We start from the raw sequence: 22,243 nt of genomic DNA, 5'->3' as shown, positions 1-22,243 counted from the left end.
AAGAGGGTCGGAAGAAGATGAACGAAATCAATAACTGACTGACTTGTTACTCTTTATCTATGGACAAGCTTACAGTTATTAAATCTGCTAAATCCTAAATCTAGTTTTATAATAACATGAACTATATTAATCTTGTTGGGCTTTTCCTTTTTTTTTTTCATTTTACCATTTCAGATACTTTCGTTTAATTTTTTTTGTCAGTAATGTTGTCATTCCATTTCATCTATTTGTTTTTATAATTTTCAATAATATTTAATTATTAATTTCATTTGATTAGTGTAATTTTGTAAGCGAGACAAGTTTATTGTGTTTATCGAATTGGTTAATTTCAACAAGGCAGAATGAGTGGGGGCTGGTTTTGATGAGCAGTGTTAGGCTTGGATTGTAAAATGAGTCTAATAGGTAGGATGGTTTAGGTTGAGCCGAGTAGCTTTGTTGAGTTGGATGATCTATGCAATTTGAGTGAGGTTGTTGACCTTCATTATTCATTACTTCTTGTGAGGGTTAGACAAAGGGAAGTCCAACAGAAAGATTATCTAAAGGAAAATTCAGGTCGGTCAAGAAAGACCAGATACTTGGTGTGAAATTCTTAGTGTGGTTAGGTAAGGAAAAGTCCTAATTAGATGTTAGACAAGGTGGAAGTCTACTAAGTGACTAGTCTTAACTGAAGTTCTGCAAAGGAAAATCCAAGTGAGTAAAGGAGGATCACACATTGACAAAGGAAAGTTATAACTGTGATTAGAAAAGGGAAAACCCTAACTAAGTTAGGTAAGAGATAAATCTAAGTGGGTCAAGGAGAACCACACTTGGTGATTGAAAGTCCAACAGAAAGTTGATACAACACAGAAAATACAAATTGGTTAAAGGTTGATCGGACACTTAGTAAAGAAGTCCTGGCAGGTCAAAATTGACTATATGCTAGGCAATGATAAGTCTCAACATTTCATGGAAGGCTTCGGGTTGGGTAAAGGAACCCTAAAACTAGATTTAGGGGATTAGCTCTGGGCAATTGATTGGGTAATTGATCAAGGCCAAATCCAATCAATCAGGTGATCGATTGAGAGCTTTTCCTTGTGAAATAGAAGGGTTCTGGATCAATCAGGTAATCTATTAAGGCTAAAGTCAATCAATCAGGTAATCGATTGGGAGCATTTTCTCACGAAATAGAATGTTCTGGATTGATTAGGTAATCAATCAGCATAATCTCTAATCGATTGAAGTGTGATTTTCATGAAGCACATGTGCTAAATCGATTGGGAAGGTGCCCAATCGATTGAGTTATTCGCGAAGAGGCCAAATTGATTAGGAGTTTGCCTAATCAATTGGTAAGAGTTTGTAAGTGAACAATAAACTTTTGAATTGATTAGCCAATCAATTAAAAGCTGACAAATCGATTGGTATGACTCACCAATCAATTTGAGATTTGAAAAAGAGATGTTCTGCAAGTGTTCGAATGGTCGACTGACGTGACAATCGATTAGGAAAACGTTGAATTGATTGGTGATGTCGAGTAAACCCTAGAAAAGGGTTTTCGTGAAGGTTTGAAGGCACAACTCAAAATCACTGTTCATGCCAATTCTTGAGGGTTTGGAAGAGAAGTGTTGTTGCACTTTCCAAGCATCAAGGGTCTATTTCAAGCAAGAAAAGAGCGCGTAAAGTAAGGTTCATTGTTATAATCATTTTTTATTTCTTATGAAACTTATGTTGCATTTCTTGTATTCGAGTTTGTATGAGGTTTCTCCACCTAAAGGAGGTTTCATAGTACATCTATGAGTGAGGAGAGTGGACCCTTAGATTAGTGACCTTAAAGAGACGGAGACCAAGTAAAATCCAACAAGTTAATATTGCTTTATGTTTTTGCCACAATATATCATCAACGAAATAAAAGAAGCTATTCACCCCCCTTCCCCTTAGCTTTCAAGTGTCCTAACAAATAGTATCAAAGTCATAGTCTAGACTAGATGTTATATGGAGTGACCTTGAATGAAGTTGAGGGGAGGTCTGAAGCATGTCAGGGTGGTCGCATGCTTTCAGGGAGGCCCAGAGTAGGTCAAGGTGACCGAATGATTGTGGGAAGGCCCGAAGTAGGTCAAGAGTGATCGGATGCTTGCAGGGAGACCAGACCATGAAAGTAATGATGGTCCTTTATTTAAGGGGAAGATTGTTAGAAATATAATCAAAGTCTCACATTGAAAAGACATGAAAAAGATCAAGGGTTTAAAAGGGATGAAGATATCTCCATTGGTATAAGACCTTTTGGGTAAAGCCCAAAAATAAAACCATAAAGGCTTAGGCCTAAAGTGGATAATATCATATCATTGTGAATATATGTTAATTCTTTTGGACACAACAATAATTGTAGATTTATAATGGTAGTTTAAGAGTTGTACCTTTCTTATGACCTTTAGAGGAAAGGGCATCACCTAGCTCACCTAGCGGCACAAGATCCGACCAAACCTTTTGGCCGACTTCTCTTGGAGGTTGCCTGACGGTACATGAAGGAAGCTAGCGACACATGGAGGTTTGGCCAAACCTTTTGGCCGATGGCACAAGGTGGATGACAAGTTAGGTTAGGCAGTGGTAACAAGAGGAAGAGAGAAAAGAATAAAACCCTTAATCTCTCTTATTCCATGGAGAGGAATATATATGCTGCCCGATGCCTCCTGTGCGACCGTGAGTGATGCGTTTATGTGGCTTTTCCAACGCAATTTATTTACATTATTAAATTCCATTTATTCTCTCTTCTCTTCAGCCCTCTATTCAAAACTCGTGACTCATTTTTAATCTCTCGACTTTTCTAAATCTAAATTTCCCTCGCTCTCGCTCCTTCCTTCGTCACCGTCTTTAGTCGCTCTCGCTCCTACAAGTAAGAAAAGCAAAGGAGAGGCAAGCTAAACACAACATACAGCCGCATGCTTGTTCTTGAGTTGGCTGGAAGCTCCACAAACTACCACCACAAATAAAGTTGACGCTACACGTTGCTCAACACCCCTCTCCATTCTGGATTTTTAAACTCTCAACTTTCCCAAATCTAGCTCTGGCTCCTTCCTTCGCTGTCGTCTTCCGTTGCTCTAGCTCTTATCGGCAAGAAAAGTAAAGGAGAGGCAATCTAAGCACATTATATCTGCGTGCTTGTTCTCGAGTTGGCTAGAAGCACCCCAAACTGCCCTTGCAAACAAAGTCGACGCTACACGTTGCTTAGCACCCCTCTCTATTTTTGATTGTAAGCATGTCTAGTCCACTAATTATTTTTCAACACTGTACAATAATTTTTATTAAGATTTATGCTACAACATAAAAGCTCTAGCTGCTACAACATGTAAAACTTGCTTGTACAGTTAGCTGCTACATATTGTAGCAACTACTTGGACAGTTAGCTGCAATAACGTTTAGTAGCTACTTAGACATTTGGCTACTTAGCTGCCACAACGTGTAGCATCTACTTAGACAGTTAGCAGCTACAACGTATAAACCCTAGCTACTATAACATATAGTAGCTACTTGGACAGTTAGCTACCATAATGTACAAACCCTAGCTACTACAACATATAGCAGCTACTTGGACAGTTAGTTGCTACACTTTGTAGTAACTACTTGGATAGTTAGCTACCATAACATGTAGCAGCTACTTGGATAGTTAGCTACTTAGCTACCATAATGTGTAGCGGATACTTGGATACTTAACTGCTATAACGTGTAGCAGCTACTTGGACAGTTAGGTACAACAACGTGCAGCAACTAACTGTCCAAGTAGATACTGCACATTATAATTGTTGGAATGTATACTAAAAATCTAACTTTTATATAAACATTTATTTAGAAATAAGAATCACATTGGTCAAATGTCAATATTTATGCTAAGTGTAGTTGTCCATTTAATTTATATTGTAGATAACATGGTGTGAGGAGACACACAGAAGTTCATGTTATCAGTTTCTTATAAATTATAAACAGTTGCTCACAACCAAGATGGAATGGGACAAACCATTGGAGTGGTTGTAGTGTAATTAGGTATTAGTTTATCTGGACTAAAAAATTACATTAATACACTATGAGTGTATTGAGCAAGACCATTTGAGGTAGTATCTTTTTATACTAACTATATAAAAGAATAATACCTCTGTTATTATGGAAGTGTGTGCTCTTAATCATGATATAATAATAAGCACGTATACTTAATATTTATTTCTTTGATTAATCAAAGGGTGTGATTTAGCTCGTTAAATCAATAGGCCTGATAAGTTGGGAAATGATATTATTTATATGGTGTGTTGTTGATTATAGAATGAAATTATGTCCTAGTAATCTAGGTTGATGATGTCCCCTTGAGAAGCTCATAAGGATTGTCATGTAAACACTGTAGGTGGACCTAGTCCAACATGATAATGAAGTTGAGTGGTACTACTCTTGGAGCTAGATATTAATTAAGTGAGTTGTCAGTAACTCATTTAATTAATGGACATTCGATATCTTAAACACAGGGAGACTAATGCACTCATAATAAGAAGGAGCCCATAATGTAATTTGGGATTGGTGTGGTAGTTCAATAATAACTCTTTAGTGGTATGAGTTATTATTGATGAACTTCAGCTGGGTGTTCGGGGCGAACACAGGAAGCTCAAGCTCATCGGGAGACCAAAACCAATTTCTCCTCTCGGTCCCTGTTGTAGCCTCTATAAAACCTTGTATCCACTAAGTCCACTTCTTATCCAAGTAATGTGTTGGATCGAGACGAGCTAGAGGGGGGGGGGGTGAATAGCGCTCGCGGCTATTTCGTTTGATTCGTAAAACACTCGAGTAAAAACGCAGCGGAATAAAGAAGACAAACACACAGAGACAGGAGGATTTACTTCATTCGGAGCCTAAGGCGACTCCTACTCGAAGGCCCGCGATCCTTGATCGCTTTCCGTGGGCAACAACTATAAGCTCGTATAATTATTACAAACTAATTACAAATGTAACTGTAATTAAAGTTATACCGACAACAATGGTAGAAAAATCTGAGCTCCGGGTCGTCGGAATGTTGCAGCACTTCGGAAGCAATACTTGAGCAGAACACAGCACGAGGAAGCTTTTTCTTTCGTTGTCTTTTGCTGCTGCTCGAACCCTTCTTATAAAGGGTGTTCAAGGTGCCTTAAACCCCTCCAAGGCGCCTCCAGGCTGGCCGCGTCACCCGCGTGGATCAGAACTGACCTGGTCGAACTTTATCTTATTCAAGGCGCCTTCAACCTCTCCAAAGCGCCTTCATCAGCTTGTTCAATGCGCCTTCAGCCTCTCCAAGGCGCCTTGAAGCTTGCTTCGCAGCCAGCTCAGGTTTTGCACCCGAGGCGCCTCCAAGCTCCATGGAGGCGCCTCGGACACTGTTCATCCGAGGTTAATCTTTGCACTTTGGTCCCTGCAAGATACATTAATCCCAAATATACCCTGCAGCACAAAATTAGCACATAAAGCATAATAGAAATGATAATGACAGTCTCCGGACTGTCCGAGTCTGACTTCGGGTTTCCAACCGGAAACCCTAGGTCAACCCGACGCCTACTGTTCCCTCTGCGGGGAACGCGTCCTCACCTACTCCACTCAGGAGATTTACCTGATGCCAGTCCGGTCCTCCAGACCGACTAGACTTTCCACCTAGGGTTACCACCCCCTAGGACCTAGGGTTACCGCCCCCTAGGGTTTTTCTCCACCTAGGGTTACCGCCCCCTAGGACCTAAGGTTGCAGCCCCTTAGGGTTTTCCTCCACCTAGGGTTACCACCCCCTAGGACCTTAGGTTGCCCCCCCTTAGGATTTTTCCTTTACCTAGGGTTACCGCCCCCTAGGACCTAAGGTTACCCCCCCCTTAGGATTTTCCTTCACCTAGGGTTACCACCCCCTAGGACCTAAGATTACCCCCCCTTAGGATTTTCCCTTGCCTAACCGCAGTTAGGACTCTCCTGAAACCTTATTTAACCACGTTAGATAACAAGGAATCTTAACTTTGAATCCCTTTGCTATTATCAAAACTGAGGTTCGATCGTCGGATGCTTACTGCACCAACATAATGGGTCGGACACACCTTGCTTGGAGCAAGGGGGCCGGCCAAGTATAGGCTTGGAGGCCAAGTAGTGGTCGGCCAAATCATGCTTTGTGTCCAAGCATGGGGCCGACCACATAAGGATTAAAGGAGATTTTAATTTTTGTTAAAATCTTTCCTTTTATAGTCATTCATGAAAGGGATTTAAAAGAGAAATTTTATTTTTAAAATTTCCTTTTATAGTCTTCCTCATGATTTTAAAAAGAGAGTTTTAGATTTTAAAATTTTTTCCTTTTATAGCTATCTACAAAAGATTAAAGAGAGATTTTAATTTTGTTAAATCTTTTCTTATTTGTAGTTATCTATAATATTTAAAAGAAAGGTTTTATTTTTTTTATAAAACTTTCCTTTTATGTAACCATGATTTAAAAAGAGAAGTTTTAATTAATCTTTCCTTTTTTGTAGTTGTCTACATGTTTTAAAAGAGAGAGATTAATTAATTTTAAAACTTTCTTTTATTGCCATGTATAATAGAAAATTTAAAAAGAGAGATTTTAATTGTTATTAAAATTTCCTCTTTTAAAGGGAGGTCATAAATAAGGAAGTTTTAATTATGTTTAAAACTTTCCTTTTTGTAAACATCATGGTTTAAAAGGAAGCTTTAATTTTTGTTGTAAAAATTTTTCCTTTTTGGTATACCATGATGTGGCCGGCCATATGAAGATTAAAAGGAAGTTTTAATTAAACTTTCCTTTTTTTACTAAGACCAAAGATTATAAAAGAGGAGGAGAGGGTGCCTCATGTACAAGACAACCTATTCTTATTCCCTCTCTATTTCCTTGGTGGTCGGCCATGCTCCTTTCCTTTCTTCTTTCTTATGGCTGGCGGCACCACCTTCATCATGTCATCTCTTTTGCTTCCTTAGGACGAGCGACATCAAGGGTTGCTATATCCTTGTGGCCAGTTGCTTGGAGAGGAAGAAGAAGAAGAGGAGAAGCACTTGGTGGCCGGTTGCTTGAAGGAGAAGAAGAAGAACACTACAACAAAAACTGCAAATGACAACAGATATTATCCGTTGTCGTAGGGTCAAAAAATCGTTGTAACTGAGAGTGTTGTAGAATGTATTGTCCTACGACAACGGTTTTGAATCCGTTGTCTTTGTAGACATATGACAACGGTTTTTATCCATTGTTGTTTATATGTCCAAAATTTAGCTACGAAGGATACGACAACGTTTTAAAATCGTTGTGGTAGATAATTTCAACAACAGAAATAAATCGTTGTGGTAGACATTTTTTACAACAGATATAAACTGTTGTGGTAGATAATATTTGGCACGTTTTGTTTTTTTTTACAATAGTTTTAATATATTTTACAATGGATAAAACCATTGTCTTTTATCACTTTTTACAAAAAAATTACGTTGTGGTTTACCTAGTTTTTACAACATTTTTAACTGTTGTCTTTAATGTTCATTAATACCAAACAACCAATCTTATTTTACTATAAGCAAACCACCAATACAAAACTAAATATTCACTAAATTAAATCCAAAATAAACATCCATATATAATTCATCTTGTAGCCACACATATACAAGATGAGTAGTATCAAACCATCACTACAACAAAAACAGCAAACGACAACGGATATTATCCGTTGTCGTAGGGTCAAAAAACCGTTGTAACTGAGGGTGTTGTAGAATGTATTGCCCTACGACAACGGTTTTGAATCCGTTGTCTTTGTAGACATTTGACAACGGTTTTTATCCGTTGTTATTTATATGCCCAAAATTTGGCTACGAAGGATACGACAACGTTTTAAAACCATTGTGGTAGATAATTTTAACAACAGAAATAAACCGTTGTGGTAGACATTTTTTACAACGGATATAAACTGTTGTGGTAGAGAATATTTGACACATTTTATTTTTTTTACAACAGTTTTAATATATTTTACAACGGATAAAATCGTTGTCTTTTATCACTTTTTACAAAAAAATTTCGTTGTGGTTTACCTGATTTTTACAACATTTTTAACTGTTGTCTTTAATGTTCATTAATACCAAACAACCAATCTTATTTTACTATAAGCAAACCACCAATGCAAAACTAAATATTTACTACATTAAATCCAAAATAAACATTCGTATATAATTCATCTTGTAGCCACATATACAAAAATATACAAAATGAGTTGTTACTCATCAAAATACACATGTTTTCCATTACTCTCCATATACATTAAATTACATGTTTTCCATTTGATGTTCTCCATATGGCTTTTAATTTACAAATTAGCAAGGCAAGCTACATCCTAACAAAACTCACTTCTTGCATCAAAAAAACTCAAGCCTCACGAATTGCCCGACCTGCAAGAGAAAATTTAACAAAACTTATCAAATTCCAGAATTCCAAAAGGAGAATGTAATTAACCAATTTGTAGTGCATAGAAGGCAAAATCAAACCAAATGAAGGAAACAAAAAGAGGTGTTTATTAGAGAATAACAGTACATGGAATCTACTAGGAGCAGTGATACCTAGCTTAACATAGTTTATTAAATAATTAGCACTACATGCAGCTAACATTATTTAAGTGAACTATCATCCAAGATCAATAGAATCCATGCAAAGCGCATTACATCCATTAACATCTTGAAACAAAATATTCATGCAATTTTCTGTGTCATTTTCTAGACTGCATTACCTTTAAGACCTGGTAGGCATAATATGCTTTTCCATTTTGGAAGTAACAAGTTGCCAGGAGCTGCAAATTGACATAAGGAGAGTACAAACAAGAAAAAATAATAAATTATAGGAGGAAAAACAAGATTAAGTCATGACATATAGATGAAAACCATAAGGAGAGTACAAACAAGAAATTTGTAGAGCAACTCATAAGATACAAAAAGGTCATCATCTAACAATTCACAAAGAGATAACTTCCACATTGTCAGTCCTTGCATAATTCGAAAACAACTAAATAAGCTACTCACACAACCCAGCTATTATTAATTTTGGACCACAAAGAGAGGCAATAAATAAGGGAAATGTCAGCTAATTCTGCTCATGGTAGAAATGCAAGAATGAAGTATTGAGCAAAGGAGATAGCTAGCTGTGAACAAACAAATTATTAGCACTAAGGAATCAAAATCAATAAGTCATGGAGTCACAAACAAAGTGTTCAACCATCTTTTGAAGTCTAGTAATTTATACCTAGTAATGAATATAGTCTAGTACGCAATCCGCTCATTCGGATCGCACTTCGTCAATTTCTTCGTTGGAGTAAATTGTTTTCATGAACTGTTAACAAACCCAGATTATATTAGTAAAAAAAATCAATAATAAAGAAGCAAAGTCAAATAAAAGAAATTATTTGAGAAAATTGAGAATATGTCAAATATTACCATTGACAACTACTCACATTAAAATCCAAATTCAGAAGAAAGAAAAACTACATCAAAGAAAAAAGGGAGAAAAAAACAAACGAAATTGTCCCTTCTTATTCCCCTTCACTTTGAATCCGAGTCCATACTCTCCATTCCCTTCAACCCTCTTCGCCTCTTCTTCTTCTGTTCAAAACCAATAAAAAGATACTAAATAAATGTTTCTCAATAGAAAATATAATACCGATGTAATTGCTAGAATAGATATAGATATTTCAAGGTGATCAAGAGGGGAAAAATGAACAATAAGTGGAGAGCGAGCCACTGCACCAATGGAACATAACATACATGGACCCGCTCGAAAGGGCCAACAAAGACATGCTGCATTAAAGACATGCAACAATGAAGGAAAACCAAGGAATATTGTCAAAATTAATAATAGAAGAAAATGGTTGAATACTATCATGCAGCACAACAGCAGTGAAAGCAATCAAAAAAGGTAGAAAATGTTGAAAATTAAGATGAAACAAATATCAGAGCATGAGATTTAGAAGAATGGAAGCAAGTGGACGGAAATGGATACCTTCCTCGTGCATGTCTTCTCCCTCACTTCATACCTTGCCCTTGTCAAATTTGTTAGCCATATACCTGGATAACAGTACTGGGATCCAAATTCACAACAATTAGGAAAATAAAGTTTAAATTTTGAGAAGAAAATGAGCAACAAGTTGTGATTTTGCTGAATCCAAAGAATGGAAGAATGTGGAAGTAGTGTGACCAACACTTACCTGATAGTCCAAAGAAGAGGGCAACATCACCATCTTTGCCCATATTGTTGCTAGAGTGCAGGGAGAGAATGTTTCTTTTAGGCATTAGATAGTGCATCACACCGAACAAACCTTCTTCATCTCCCCGGCATACTGTGTGCCAAGGATGACCATTTCTTTCCTATCAAGATTAAGATCAATGCTGGTGGAGGTAGTCATGTAGTGTGTGTATCGATTACATGGAAACTGGCCAGCATTGTAAATTGTGAAGCAAAAGAGATCCGTTTCAGCCCAAGGCAATAGTGCATTACGTATTCTAGTTGTAAATCGGACCAGAATTTCAATAACAACAGCAACAACAACAATGGCAAGTCTTGTATAACCAGTAAACCTCTTTGGGCGGATCAAAACTTCATCAAGAAAAAAAAAAGGGAAAGGAAAGATATTTAGAAATTTAGTAGAAGGAAAAAAGGATTTCTTAGAGAAAAAACATTCCAATGTGATGGCATCATTTGGCTCAAATATACCAACATGATCTGCATATAGAAAGTTTCCAAACTGATGTAGATCCAATTACCGATAATTTCAACAATTGATATATAATTATTATGAAACTGCAGTTGCTTAACTTGGATAAATCAAGGAAAAAATAACAAATAAAACCAGAGTGATGATGTCAAGACCATAAATTAGCTATTGGAAACATAGAGAACACCTATCGAAAAAGACTAAACAAAGAGAACTATGGTAATGTTAAGTAATGTGCAAGCATCCATTAGCAAGTTGTAATGGTATCATTAAAATAAAACATACTACTAGCACTTTAAGATACTATATAGAAAAAACTTAGAAGTTCACAAAAAAAAAAAATCAAGTGCATCAGCCAGATAGGAATACCTCAATGTTGTACTAAAGAAGATTGCAACTCCAAGAACATCGAAGTGGTTGAGCATAGTTCTATCAATCCCATTTAAAAGTTGATAGCGCATGTTTGCATATAATCCTAAAAAGCACCATAACCAAGAGCATTGCTACTTGCAGAAGGAATTGTCACTGATAACCTACCATAAAATTGAGTTAAGAAACCATATAATTAAATTATCTTCAAAGAGTTATTCACAATAAAAGGGGGAAAAATAGAAAACACTAACCTTCCCTCCTTCTTGGCAGCAAAATCTTTTGTTATAGCACCTTGAATTGTCCCTGCAGCTAGTCCCAGTAAAGAAAATTCTGCTGCTTTGTAGAAGAAAGAGTAAATTCTCTTCTGCAAGTCAAATTCTCTCATAGGATAGCTATTCTCAAAAATATTATTGGGAAGTTTCTGAATTGTATTTTCCAAGTCAAAGCGGAATGTATTCCCATATGAACGACAAGGTGCAAGGGACCAAACAATTATTCCATTACAAGTCATTGCAGTAAGGACATTGACAAGTGCCAATTGCCATTCTTGCTTGATTCTACATCACGGAGGAGAACAGATTAATAATCAGAACATATAAAAACATCTCCCTTTTGCAGACAATGAAATTTGTCTAGAACATTAGCATATTCTGTGCCAAGTCAGTCATATCATATTTATGTAAATTCAGATGTGCAAATATATGTCATAAGGCACGTCAAAATACTACAAGTTCAGAAAAGCATAGAAACAGGGATGATGCTTGTGCCACTATCTAGCAAGTAGCACCTAAATTCGGAAAAAAATGAATAATGGACAAGTTCAGTTGCATGTCGCATTAGATCAAATGCGATGTTTCCACTTTATTGAGAGACAATTCTATGAAAACTAAAATAGAATGGAGCTCGACAACACTATACATATAAATATAAAGATCAAAGTTTCTGAATGGATAAGTGTGAGAGGGTGAAGTGTAACAAAATTTCAAGATTTTGCAGGCAAATCTTGCTGATATGCTAGAGAAATGAATTTACCTTGTTGGAAGATGAGCTTTACATGAAAATGTAGTTCTAGCATCTCTAAGCAATTTCCACCACCTTCGAAGAAGACAGTGGAATAAGGTAGTCTATCTCTGTTTTAAATCCCATGCTCAAAATGCATAGTTTGAAATGCTATAGATCCAGGTTAACATTTTTGTTCCACACATGAGATAGTAAACATACTTATGTGAATGATTCTTATTATGCTTCCCCAACACAAAATTATATACCTCGCTCCCTATTTCCATCAATCTCGGTTCTATCACGCACAGAGTGATACTATTACCATGACATATTTATCTCCTGTAAGTTGAATATAAATCTACAAAACACACTAACCTGAATACAACTAGGAAGATTGAGTATCGGACAGATATGGAAACCACAGAAAAGCAACAAGATGAAGAAAATATGAGTATGTTGATAAATATGATTGTTATTGCACTTGCATGGCTATACCTGCTGCGGGGAGTTGAAACCTTCCGGAATAACAAACGCTTCATTATCTAGAGGGATATCGGTAGATGGATATTCTGAACGTACGTATGGACTTGTACTCCCACATAAAACATAATTCGCAGAGCAAAGAACAGCCAGATATAACAAGAGGAGCTGTGAGCTCCAACCACCCATAGGCTTCCAGGAATCGATTGCAATTCTACCCTAAAAGCACGAGACAATGGATCAGTTAGTATCGCCGCCTCTGGTAATCACTTCAAAATACACTTTTTTTATATAAAAAAACAATATAGTAATCTCCAGATCGAAAACACTCCACGAAGTAAAGCAACGAACTCTCCGGATCCAATGAATCCAATAAAACAACACAAAACTCCCGAGCGATTCATCATATGGTTGCATGGCAAATTCCGAAGCGATTGAACATCGATTTGGAAAAATTAACAGAGATTTGAAGGAGGAAAACACATTCTTACACGGGCGATACAGAAATAGCGCAGATCCATGAGAAGCAGACTATGAATCCGAAGGCGGAGGAACAAACTGCTTACCGGAGCAGATCCAGAAGCGAAGGAAAAAGGATCGAAGAAGCCAGCGCCACTAAACTGCGATTTCTTCAGAATCGAGAGACGGCTCAAGGAATCTGCAGCTCAAGGAATCTGCGGCGTTCTCCGGTTTCTCCCTCTTGTGCGTCTGGATCTTCGACAGCCCATTGGAGAACGCCTCCGCTCACCATGAAACGAGAAGGAGCACAACGTCGTATGAGGAGAGGGAAAGATAAATGGCTTAGGTTTGGGAACGTGAAAACACGGCGCCGAAAAGAAAACAGCGAGGGAAAGGAAAAAAGCGAAGGGGGAAATGACCAAATTCAATTACAACGGTTTTTTTCAAAACTGTTGTCGTAGCCACTAAAAACGCGGATAAAGACAACGGTTTATAAAACCGTTGTAAAAAGTGTTGTCGTTTTAAAAAAAAAATCGCTCAATGACAACAGTTTTGCCAAAACCATTGTCTTTTATATTTAATGGGAAGTTCAAAGACAACGGTTTTGGCAAAAACCGTTGTCTTTGAGCAAATATGCAACGCTTTCTCTTAAAACCGTTGTCGTAGGGGTGTTGTCGTTTGCAGTTTTTGTTGTAGTGCATGCATAAATCACATGTTTTCTAGTACTGTTCTCCATATGACTTTTACACATTAGAAAGGCAATTTACAACCTAACAAAGCTCACTCATTGCATCAAAAGTCTCAAGCTACACGAATTGACTGAGTTACGTACCTGCAACAGAAAAATTAAACAAAACTTATCAATTCCATATTTAGATTTATTCATATAAATCTACATAAAAAACAAGCAATATAACCAACTTATGGCCTAAGAAATAAAACTTATGCAATATAAGCAATTCCAGGATTTCGCATAGCTCTAATATAAAACAATTCCATGACAACGGGCAATACCAGAATTCCAGAATTCTGATTTAGATTTATTTATATAAATCTACATAAAATACAAACAATATAACCAACTTATAGTCTCAGAATTTAACTTATGCAATACAAGCAATTCCAGGATTTCACATAGCTCTAATATAAAGCAATTCAATGACAATGGTCAATACCAAAATTCCAGAATTCTGATTTAGATTTATTCATATAAATCTACATAAAATACAAGCAATATAACCAACTTATAGTCTCAAAATTTAACTTATGAAATACAAACTTATGCAATACAAGCAATTCCATGATTTTGCATAGGTCTAATATAAAACAATTCCAGGACAACACTCATTTCCAGAATTCCAGAATTAGATTTATTCATATAAATCTACATAAAATACAAGCAATGTAACCAACTTATAGTCTTAGAATGTAACTTATGCAATACAAACTAATGCAATACAAACTAATACAATACAAACTAATAAAATACAAGCAATTTAACCAACTTAAGAGTTATCTTGGTAACTTCCATTGGAAAACTTATGCACATAGATTTAAATTCATAGAATAAGTTTACTCTACCTGTGCCTGTCTATTAGATCAATGAATGTCATTGACCTTGCCATTGAGTTTCTAAATAATCAGTCAAAAATATTCTTAAAAGATACTCGTGGCAATAAGAAATTAACTAAACCTGCGGAAAATGCATCTAAACATTGATTTAGGATGCAGACTTGTTGAGTTATAGGCAGGATTGACAAAATGACAAGAACTTGTCTAGGCAAATGTTGAAAACAGACAAGGAAATTAAAATCAATTAAGTTCACTATCAACATTCAAAATATATATGCGAACTTTAATACAAATTCTCTGTGTTGTAGAGAAAAAATAATAATCTATGGAAGGTTCAAGGAAACAAACAATTAGAGAACCCGACTATTAGAATTACACAAGGAAACAAGTAATGTTATCTGTTAGAAGTATTGTTATAACAATTATCTCTTCAATTAAGAAACAAAGCAAATGGAAGAGAGACAACTAACTGAGCAAATGGAAGTATTGATTTCTTATGCTCTGGATGTCGATACAACAACCTACAAAGAAAGAAAAACAAGCATCATCAAGAACAATATATCGAAAAAAACCCTTAAAATATTCTATGAGAACAGTTTCTATGCATCTTTATGAAGGTCTTAACCAAAAGACAGTTTGATCAGATTAGTATCACTGAATTATTGAATCTACAATCTAAGTTATCGATGCTCACCCGCTATTTCAAGCAACAGAATGCGTAGATCTTCATGCCGAATAGAGCACGAATGGTACTACTGCAAGGAATGTAAACAAAATCAGCTACTAATGCATTGTGTACAGTAAGAAGAGCCATTCACCATTTGTTGCAGTCCCGATAACTTGCATAGTGAGGTTAGTATCTAAATTAACTTTCTACCTACTCCTACCTTGATGATTCTTCTAGGTGATACAACTAAAGGAATGGAACATATCAATTCCTAGAAACTTTTGCCTGCAAGTGATAAATGGACGAAGATGTGCTTGTATAGTGAGGCGTGAATGACTTGGCTTATCACCTGCAAGTGAAAATTTATTAGTGTGTTGCAACTACAGACATCACAAGCTAGGACGCTTCATCCTAAGTTGAGAATTTTGCATACCAGGCACAGTTTCAGAGAGGAGTGAATGGCTTGGTTTATCTCCTGCAAGTTTAGAGAGGAGTGAATGGCTTGGTTTATCTTGTGCATCATGTACTCCTGCCAGTTCATCTCCTGCAAGTGAAACTTTTTTAGAGAGGCACGAATGGCTTGGTTTATCTTGCCCATTATGTACTTCTGATGGTTCATCTCCTATAAGTGAAACTTTTTTGGAGAGGGGTGAATGGCATGATTTATCTTGTACATTATGTGCTCCTTGTGGTTTATCACCTGCAAGTGAAATATTTATTAGAGTGTGTTTGTCACGCCCCCAGAGGAGTCCCTGACCGAGAAAATTTCGGCAGCACCTCCCCTGTACGGCGGACAATCAAAAAATTCTACAAGCACTAAATACTCAGCCACAGGCGGCTGGAATCATAACTGTAAATAAAAAAAAACATACACACGCAGTTTATATGTAAAATCAGCCTCTGGCTGCCACAACCACGCAGTTGATAATAGCAACATAAAATAAATATACTCTGACTCGAAATCCACCCTACTCCACTACACTCGTAAAGCTCAAAACCGACGAACTCACCTCTTCTGCCGTCCAGGCAGGTACGTAGTAGAATAGAATCCAAAAATCACATCAAGAGTTCATCAAACAAAAATAATCCATACACATTCCATAAATAAAGATCCAAAACCAGAATAAGACAACGTTCTATATGGAAAAAGCCAAAATATCAATAAGACTCAAACCAGCAGAGAACTGGCTCTACGTGCTGATGGGGGGGCCAGCGACTGGAACTGCTCCGGACAGCCTCAACCTGAAAATAATCAACAATGGAGGCGGGGTGAGTCCAAAACTCAGCAGGTACAACTGATATGCATAATAAAACAAATAACATACAACACTAATCATGCGTACAGTCTCCTGAATATAAGGAGGATAAATGCAACTGAAATGAAATCAGAAGATAACTGTACTGACCGGGATCAAGTATAAAAATAACTGGTCGTCAGACCGAGTGAGTCATAGTCCTGTATGCATGTCAGTCAAATGCATCCATACAAATGCAGCAAGTAAATGCAGCAATCACAAATAATAAATGCAATATGTGCATATGATCACCATGCACCCTGACATCACTGCTCCTGCAGCGTGATCGAGTGAATGGGATGCTGTCGGAGTACTCCTGTCCTCTGACCCCAAATCATAAATGGGGGAGCTCAATGCTCTCATCTCCCGGTGCACAATGACGGGGAGGAAATCTCTGCCGGCTACCACGCTGTCTCCTGACTAACGGAGCCAAACAGAGTCCACCATCTGCCGGCTACCACGCTGCTATCCTAAATGCCAACGGAGCCAAACAGAGCGGAACTGACTGCCGGCTACCACGCTGAGTCACCTGACCAACGGAGCCAAACAGCAGAACCGCCACACTCCAGCCAGATATACAACTAATCCATGGGTGGTGTGTGCAGTACATGTAACTGACGATGGGCTCAACCATAGTAGAGCCGACAATCGTACAGCATGCAATCATGATGCATGACACTAAAACATGGCATGGTCCATATAAATAAATACAAGTGTGTACCACTGAAAGATGTGTCAAATAAATGGTACACAACCAAATAGGGCATCAAACAAACCCTAAGTCTAGAACATAGCATATCATGTGGTTGGGTCACTACTCAAACATATATGATCATATAGATAATATGCAGAGCAGAATAAATAAACAAACAACATGCTATAATCATGTAGTGACCAACCGAAACAAAGAGTAACACAATTATTGTTATTTGTTAAACAATTTATCATGCATATCAAAGACATAAGTCAAAGTACCCGCCTCCAATCGAAATGGTCCAACTCAGGCGTCGAGATGCTCGTCTCGAATCAAAGTCCTGTAATAAACCGTATAGTTTAGCTAAATTAATTATAACCAAATAGCTAAACTAATTTCAAATCCACCGACCAGTTAGGGTTAGTTTCATTAACCCCAATTACACCGTTATATAACTTCTAGACTTACGTCAATAATTATTGCTAATACATCTAGCAACAATCTACCACAAAGATCAAAACCATAAACCTTACCTCTAACTCTCCTTCAGTCGTCTGTGATGGCAACGGACCCGATTCACAACGGAAAGACCGAAATCCAGCAACTTCAGACCGTTCACTGCCAATTGGAAAACAAATTCCAAATCCAACTTAATAGAAAACCTTATAATAGCATACCTCCATCCATAACACTATTGACGTTAACAAAAATCCTTACCTAACTCATAGTTGTGTTTGTTGATCCACCACAAGGAAGGATTGATCAATAACAGAAAAGAATATCCAAGCTCTGCACTGCTCGGAAGGATAGAGGTACCGGAAAGGATTTGCAGCAGTGCTGCTCAATCAACAGTCGGTGGTGGTCGGAGTGGCTCGGGAGCAAGTGTCGGCTAGGGCACAGTGAAACCAATAGTGGTACGCGGGTGCCGGAAACGGGGTGGCCGGCGCTTCTCAAGTGGCTGGCGTCGGGTTAGGGCACAAAAAGTAACAGCCGGCGCTAGGAACTCCACGGCAAGGACTAGGGCTCCGGGTGGTCGACGGTGGCTCTCAACTAAGGCAGAGATTGGGTCGCCGGCATCGGCAAAGGAGAAGAGGAAGGAGATGGCATCGGCCGGCTAGGGCACGGCGACGGCGCTGTTTTCCATTGACCGGCAGTGTCTCGTGAGCACAAGGAGTCGGCCACTCGGCGCAAGAGGGAAAAGAGCACCGTCGGCTATAGCTAAGGCAGTGACGAGAGGAGGAAGAGAAGAGGTCGGGAGAGAAGGGAACCGCTCGTGCGGTTAATGCACGAGAGGTTTCGGCGAGGATGAAGAGTCGGCACACAGTGTCGAAAAAGAAGGGAAAACGCACGGCACAGTAACAGGATAAAACAAATAAGAAAAAGGAAATAGAAAATAAATAATTAAAACTTTTCCTCGTTAAAACGGGGTAGCCTAAACAGGCTTTTCCGGACCCCGTTTCTATCCCCGTCAACTCGTCCGTACGAGCTCCGAAAAATTCCCGAAAATCTCCAAAAATTCCGGAAAAATCCCTTATTAATATTCGCCTATTTTCCGGTATTTTACAGTGTTGCAGCTACAAACATCACAAACTAGGACGTTTCATCCTAAGTTGAGAATTTTGCATAATAAGCACATTTTTAGGTGATGGTCTATGTTGAATAATGCTTCCAATAGCAGCATCCATCTCTTGAAAAAGGATCACCATCCTTTCTACGTGAAAAGCATGCCTAGTGTCTACAAATATTTAGAAGAAAGGCTAACACATGAAATGATTTATAATTTCAGAGCTATGTAAAAGTTGTTAATTGTAACAAATTTATACCTTCGTATCGAAAAGGGTTTTGACAAGAAAGGCAAACAGAACGTTCACTAGTTAAAGGAGTGATAATATAGTCGCTGAATACGCTCAGAGCAATAACTTTCCATTTAGTATTATCTATCATTAGATTTGGAATAACACACAAATGAACACAAATACCTGCAAACTATGTGATTACAAGGTAATAATTTTGGTGTTCTAAGCAAACCATTGCTGCAAGAAAATAAACGATAATAAGACATATTATTTCATTCTAAATAAACTCTCAAATGAAAAGAAAATTATTCTTATCACTGAAGCTAGAGAATTGAAGCCTTAGAATGACTGAATAACACTACCATATGAAGCATTTCAGCTCCTTCTCTAATTTGATGAGATAATTAAGAAATGGACTCCACAATTGGGATATCTCTTCTGCATCAATCATCTTTGTAACACAACTAAAAGAAGAAAAACATTAAAAATAGAAATCCACATGAGTTCTTCCATTTTACATCTACATAGCCTCTATTGTAGAGTTGAAAGTAAACACAATAGAATTACCTCCTTAATCACGTGGCTTGTAGCTTACAAAAAGGTTGGTCTTTGGGTGTGTTGGCTGAAAACGTAGAGATATTATGACTAAGGGGGAGAAGATGAACAAAATAACAGTATAAGGTAGGAGTCTCTCCTGCTATGATTTCTTCTTTCTAATAAAAGAAGTAGCACTGAGGAAGAAATGCATAGACGTAAATATAAGAACAGAATTTAAGGCTTTGCTGTTGCCTTAAATTTTGATAAATGGACGGAGAGTGGAAAAAAAAAGACACATCTTCACTCTAAATCTTACAGTAAAAAAAAATCAAGCACGACCACTTGTCCAATATTTTCCTTTTCATTTTTGTATTTTCCTACTATTTGCTCATGAAAGACATCCGCTGGTACATTAACAGTGTCTTTTTCAGCGTTTAGGAAAAGAAGATGAGTCGGAGTACAGTAAATGGATTTTTTTACCTTCACGTTAGCCTCATGAAAACCCAGGTAGAAGAACAAACAAATCTTTGGCAAACAAATTCATCGATCCAAATCAAAGAATAAATAAAAGATCAAAACTTGGAGACGGACGCCTAGCCCCACTCCGGGAAAACCAAATAAATCTAATTGGTTTCAAGAAAACCTAAACACTACTAAAATATATCGATCGAAGTTCCCTGCCGAAGTTCCCTGCCCAACATCGACAACTGCATGGTTTTATGGCTTTCTACGAGAAATTGGAACAACCCAACGAAATCGAACACAAATCATAGAACATAAAATTAAAATAAATAAAAATGCTCCACCTGTGGCGCGTTGAGCGCGAGCTGCTAAATATCCTCCTTGGTCGTTTCAGCGGACAAATCAACTCCTCCTCCTCCTCTTCCAACGGCAGTGAAGATGGCTCGGTGAGAGCGAAACCTAGTAGTGTTTTGGGCAGGATCGAGAGAGGGAGGAAGATCCAGTAGAGGCGGACGATCGGTCGACGGCGGCGTGAAGAGATTGTATGAGGAGAGGGAAAGAAAATGGCTAGGGTTGAACGCGAAGGGGAAGACATGGCGTTGAAAAGATATTCAGAGAGAGGGAAAGCAAAAACTGCGCGCTAGGGGAAAAGAGACCAAAGTCAAATACAACGGTTTTATCAAAACTGTTGTTGTAACCTCTAAAAACACGGATAAAGATAACGGTTTGTAAAACCGTTGTAAAAGTGTTGTCATTTTAAAAAGAAGTCGCTCAATGACAACAATTTTCACAAAACCGTTGTCTTTTATATTTAATGGGGAGTTCAAAGACAACGGTTTTGGCAAAAACCATTGTCTTTGAGCAAATACGCAACGCTTTCTCTTAAAACTGTTGTTGTAGGGGTGTAGTCTTTTAACATTTTTGTTGTAGTGGAAGGAAGTTTCCTATTTTGGAACCCTTCATGGCTCAAGAGTCTTGGAGAAGAAGAAGTGGTCCTGGTGGAATTCATCTTGGTAGATCGTCGTCCACACGACGTCCAAGAGGAGGTGAAGAATACAACAGAATATCAAGAGGTCTTTAGCTACAAAGTAAGATATAACTAGTTATCTTATTCCGCATCATACTAGTTTTCTTTGTATAGATCTTGAAAACCAAACACAAGAGGCTATCGATTTTAGTTATCATTTTGTTATCGATATTCGTTTCAATTTCATGTTTCGATAATGTATTTCTATTGAGGTCTCTGTAGTTAAACCTAGTTTACTGTGAGAAGTTTAAATATCTGATTTCTTTGAAAGGCTTTGTCTAAGTAGTGGTGGATGATCCCATACCCAAGAAGGCCTAGTGCGTCACCATATTTGACCTGGAAGCCGATCCTTGAAATAGATATTTGATCAACTTCTGTAATATGATTTAACTTAGGAAGATCACATCGGTTGAACTTGAAGTAAGAATGTTAAGTTTCGTTCCCAATTAAAGTTTAACTTCTAAAGGGAAAATTTGGATTAATAATGTTAAGCATCGTTTGTAATCCAAATTTAACTTTAGTAGAACACATGAGTAGCTAGGATAGTTCTATGCTTGTACAAATTTTTATACAGGGGAACTAGAACGGTATTCTGAGTAGCAACCAACAATTGATATTAGAGCTAGGTTTTAACCTCTGTGTGTTTGGTTTTAGTTAATTATGCACATGTCATACATATTTTAGGCAGGATAATAGTAGGATGTGTAAATAGATTAACTCTGTGGTTGCAGGCTCCTACTATTATGACCTACTGTGATTGTGTGTGATTGGACCCTCGGACATGTCGAGGGCATTTGATGTGTGTGTGCATGATTGTATTTATTAAATACAGCAGGAGCTGTATTAGTTTTAGGATTTTACTTTTTGTTCGATCTAGATTACATGTAGATTCCTTCATGGAATATAGGATCGATAAATGTAAAATTCTATTTTTGTTGCGGATCGTATCCATGCGAGGCGTGGTGCTTTTTGAGGATCAGAGGCGCAGTGGAAAAGGAAGCAAGATAGATGTGACGACGAGACCCGATTGTGGTGGCTAAAGATGGCAGCAGCTAGGGTTGGCAGCACACGGAGGACAGTGATGGAAAAGGCCATAATAGTTAGAAAATTGTTTTTCCATATTTGTTGCTTTTATTTGCTGTGATGTGTGTTTATGTGTGTTAAAATCCTCATCTTAAATAACTAA

At 37.6% G+C, this 22,243-nt stretch overlaps 3 long non-coding RNA genes and 1 pseudogene across 5 annotated transcripts; all 4 read right to left on the bottom strand.

The window, feature by feature from the left end:
- Window positions 1-9,321: 9,321 nt before the first annotated feature.
- Window positions 9,322-10,456, bottom strand: LOC122012496. The gene is made up of 3 exons (XR_006120236.1): window positions 10,188-10,456; window positions 9,983-10,060; window positions 9,322-9,585 (listed from the first exon to the last, which is right to left on the bottom strand). It is a non-coding gene; the product is annotated as an uncharacterized LOC122012496 (long non-coding RNA).
- A 549-nt stretch (window positions 10,457-11,005) lies between these two features.
- LOC122011139 lies at window positions 11,006-12,607 on the bottom strand (annotated as a pseudogene).
- A 1,059-nt stretch (window positions 12,608-13,666) lies between these two features.
- LOC122009971 lies at window positions 13,667-16,484 on the bottom strand. 3 transcript variants are annotated; one of them, XR_006119745.1, is made up of 5 exons: window positions 15,680-16,484; window positions 15,467-15,595; window positions 15,274-15,334; window positions 15,050-15,100; window positions 13,667-13,839 (listed from the first exon to the last, which is right to left on the bottom strand). It is a non-coding gene; the product is annotated as an uncharacterized LOC122009971 (long non-coding RNA). The 3 variants fall into 3 exon arrangements; XR_006119746.1 differs by having other exon boundaries at window positions 13,669-13,839; window positions 15,274-15,595; window positions 15,680-15,946; window positions 16,421-16,484; XR_006119744.1 differs by having other exon boundaries at window positions 15,274-15,595.
- Window positions 16,485-17,529: 1,045 nt separating this feature from the next.
- Window positions 17,530-18,581, bottom strand: LOC122009973. The gene is made up of 3 exons (XR_006119747.1): window positions 17,953-18,581; window positions 17,769-17,853; window positions 17,530-17,575 (listed from the first exon to the last, which is right to left on the bottom strand). It is a non-coding gene; the product is annotated as an uncharacterized LOC122009973 (long non-coding RNA).
- Window positions 18,582-22,243: the final 3,662 nt, after the last annotated feature.

Source organism: Zingiber officinale, chromosome 8A (genome assembly GCF_018446385.1).
Source record: "Zingiber officinale cultivar Zhangliang chromosome 8A, Zo_v1.1, whole genome shotgun sequence".
Classification (NCBI taxonomy): Eukaryota; Viridiplantae; Streptophyta; class Magnoliopsida; order Zingiberales; family Zingiberaceae; genus Zingiber; species Zingiber officinale.
Note: the sequence above shows the minus strand (reverse complement) of the source record. Positions and strands in the feature narration are given on the sequence as shown.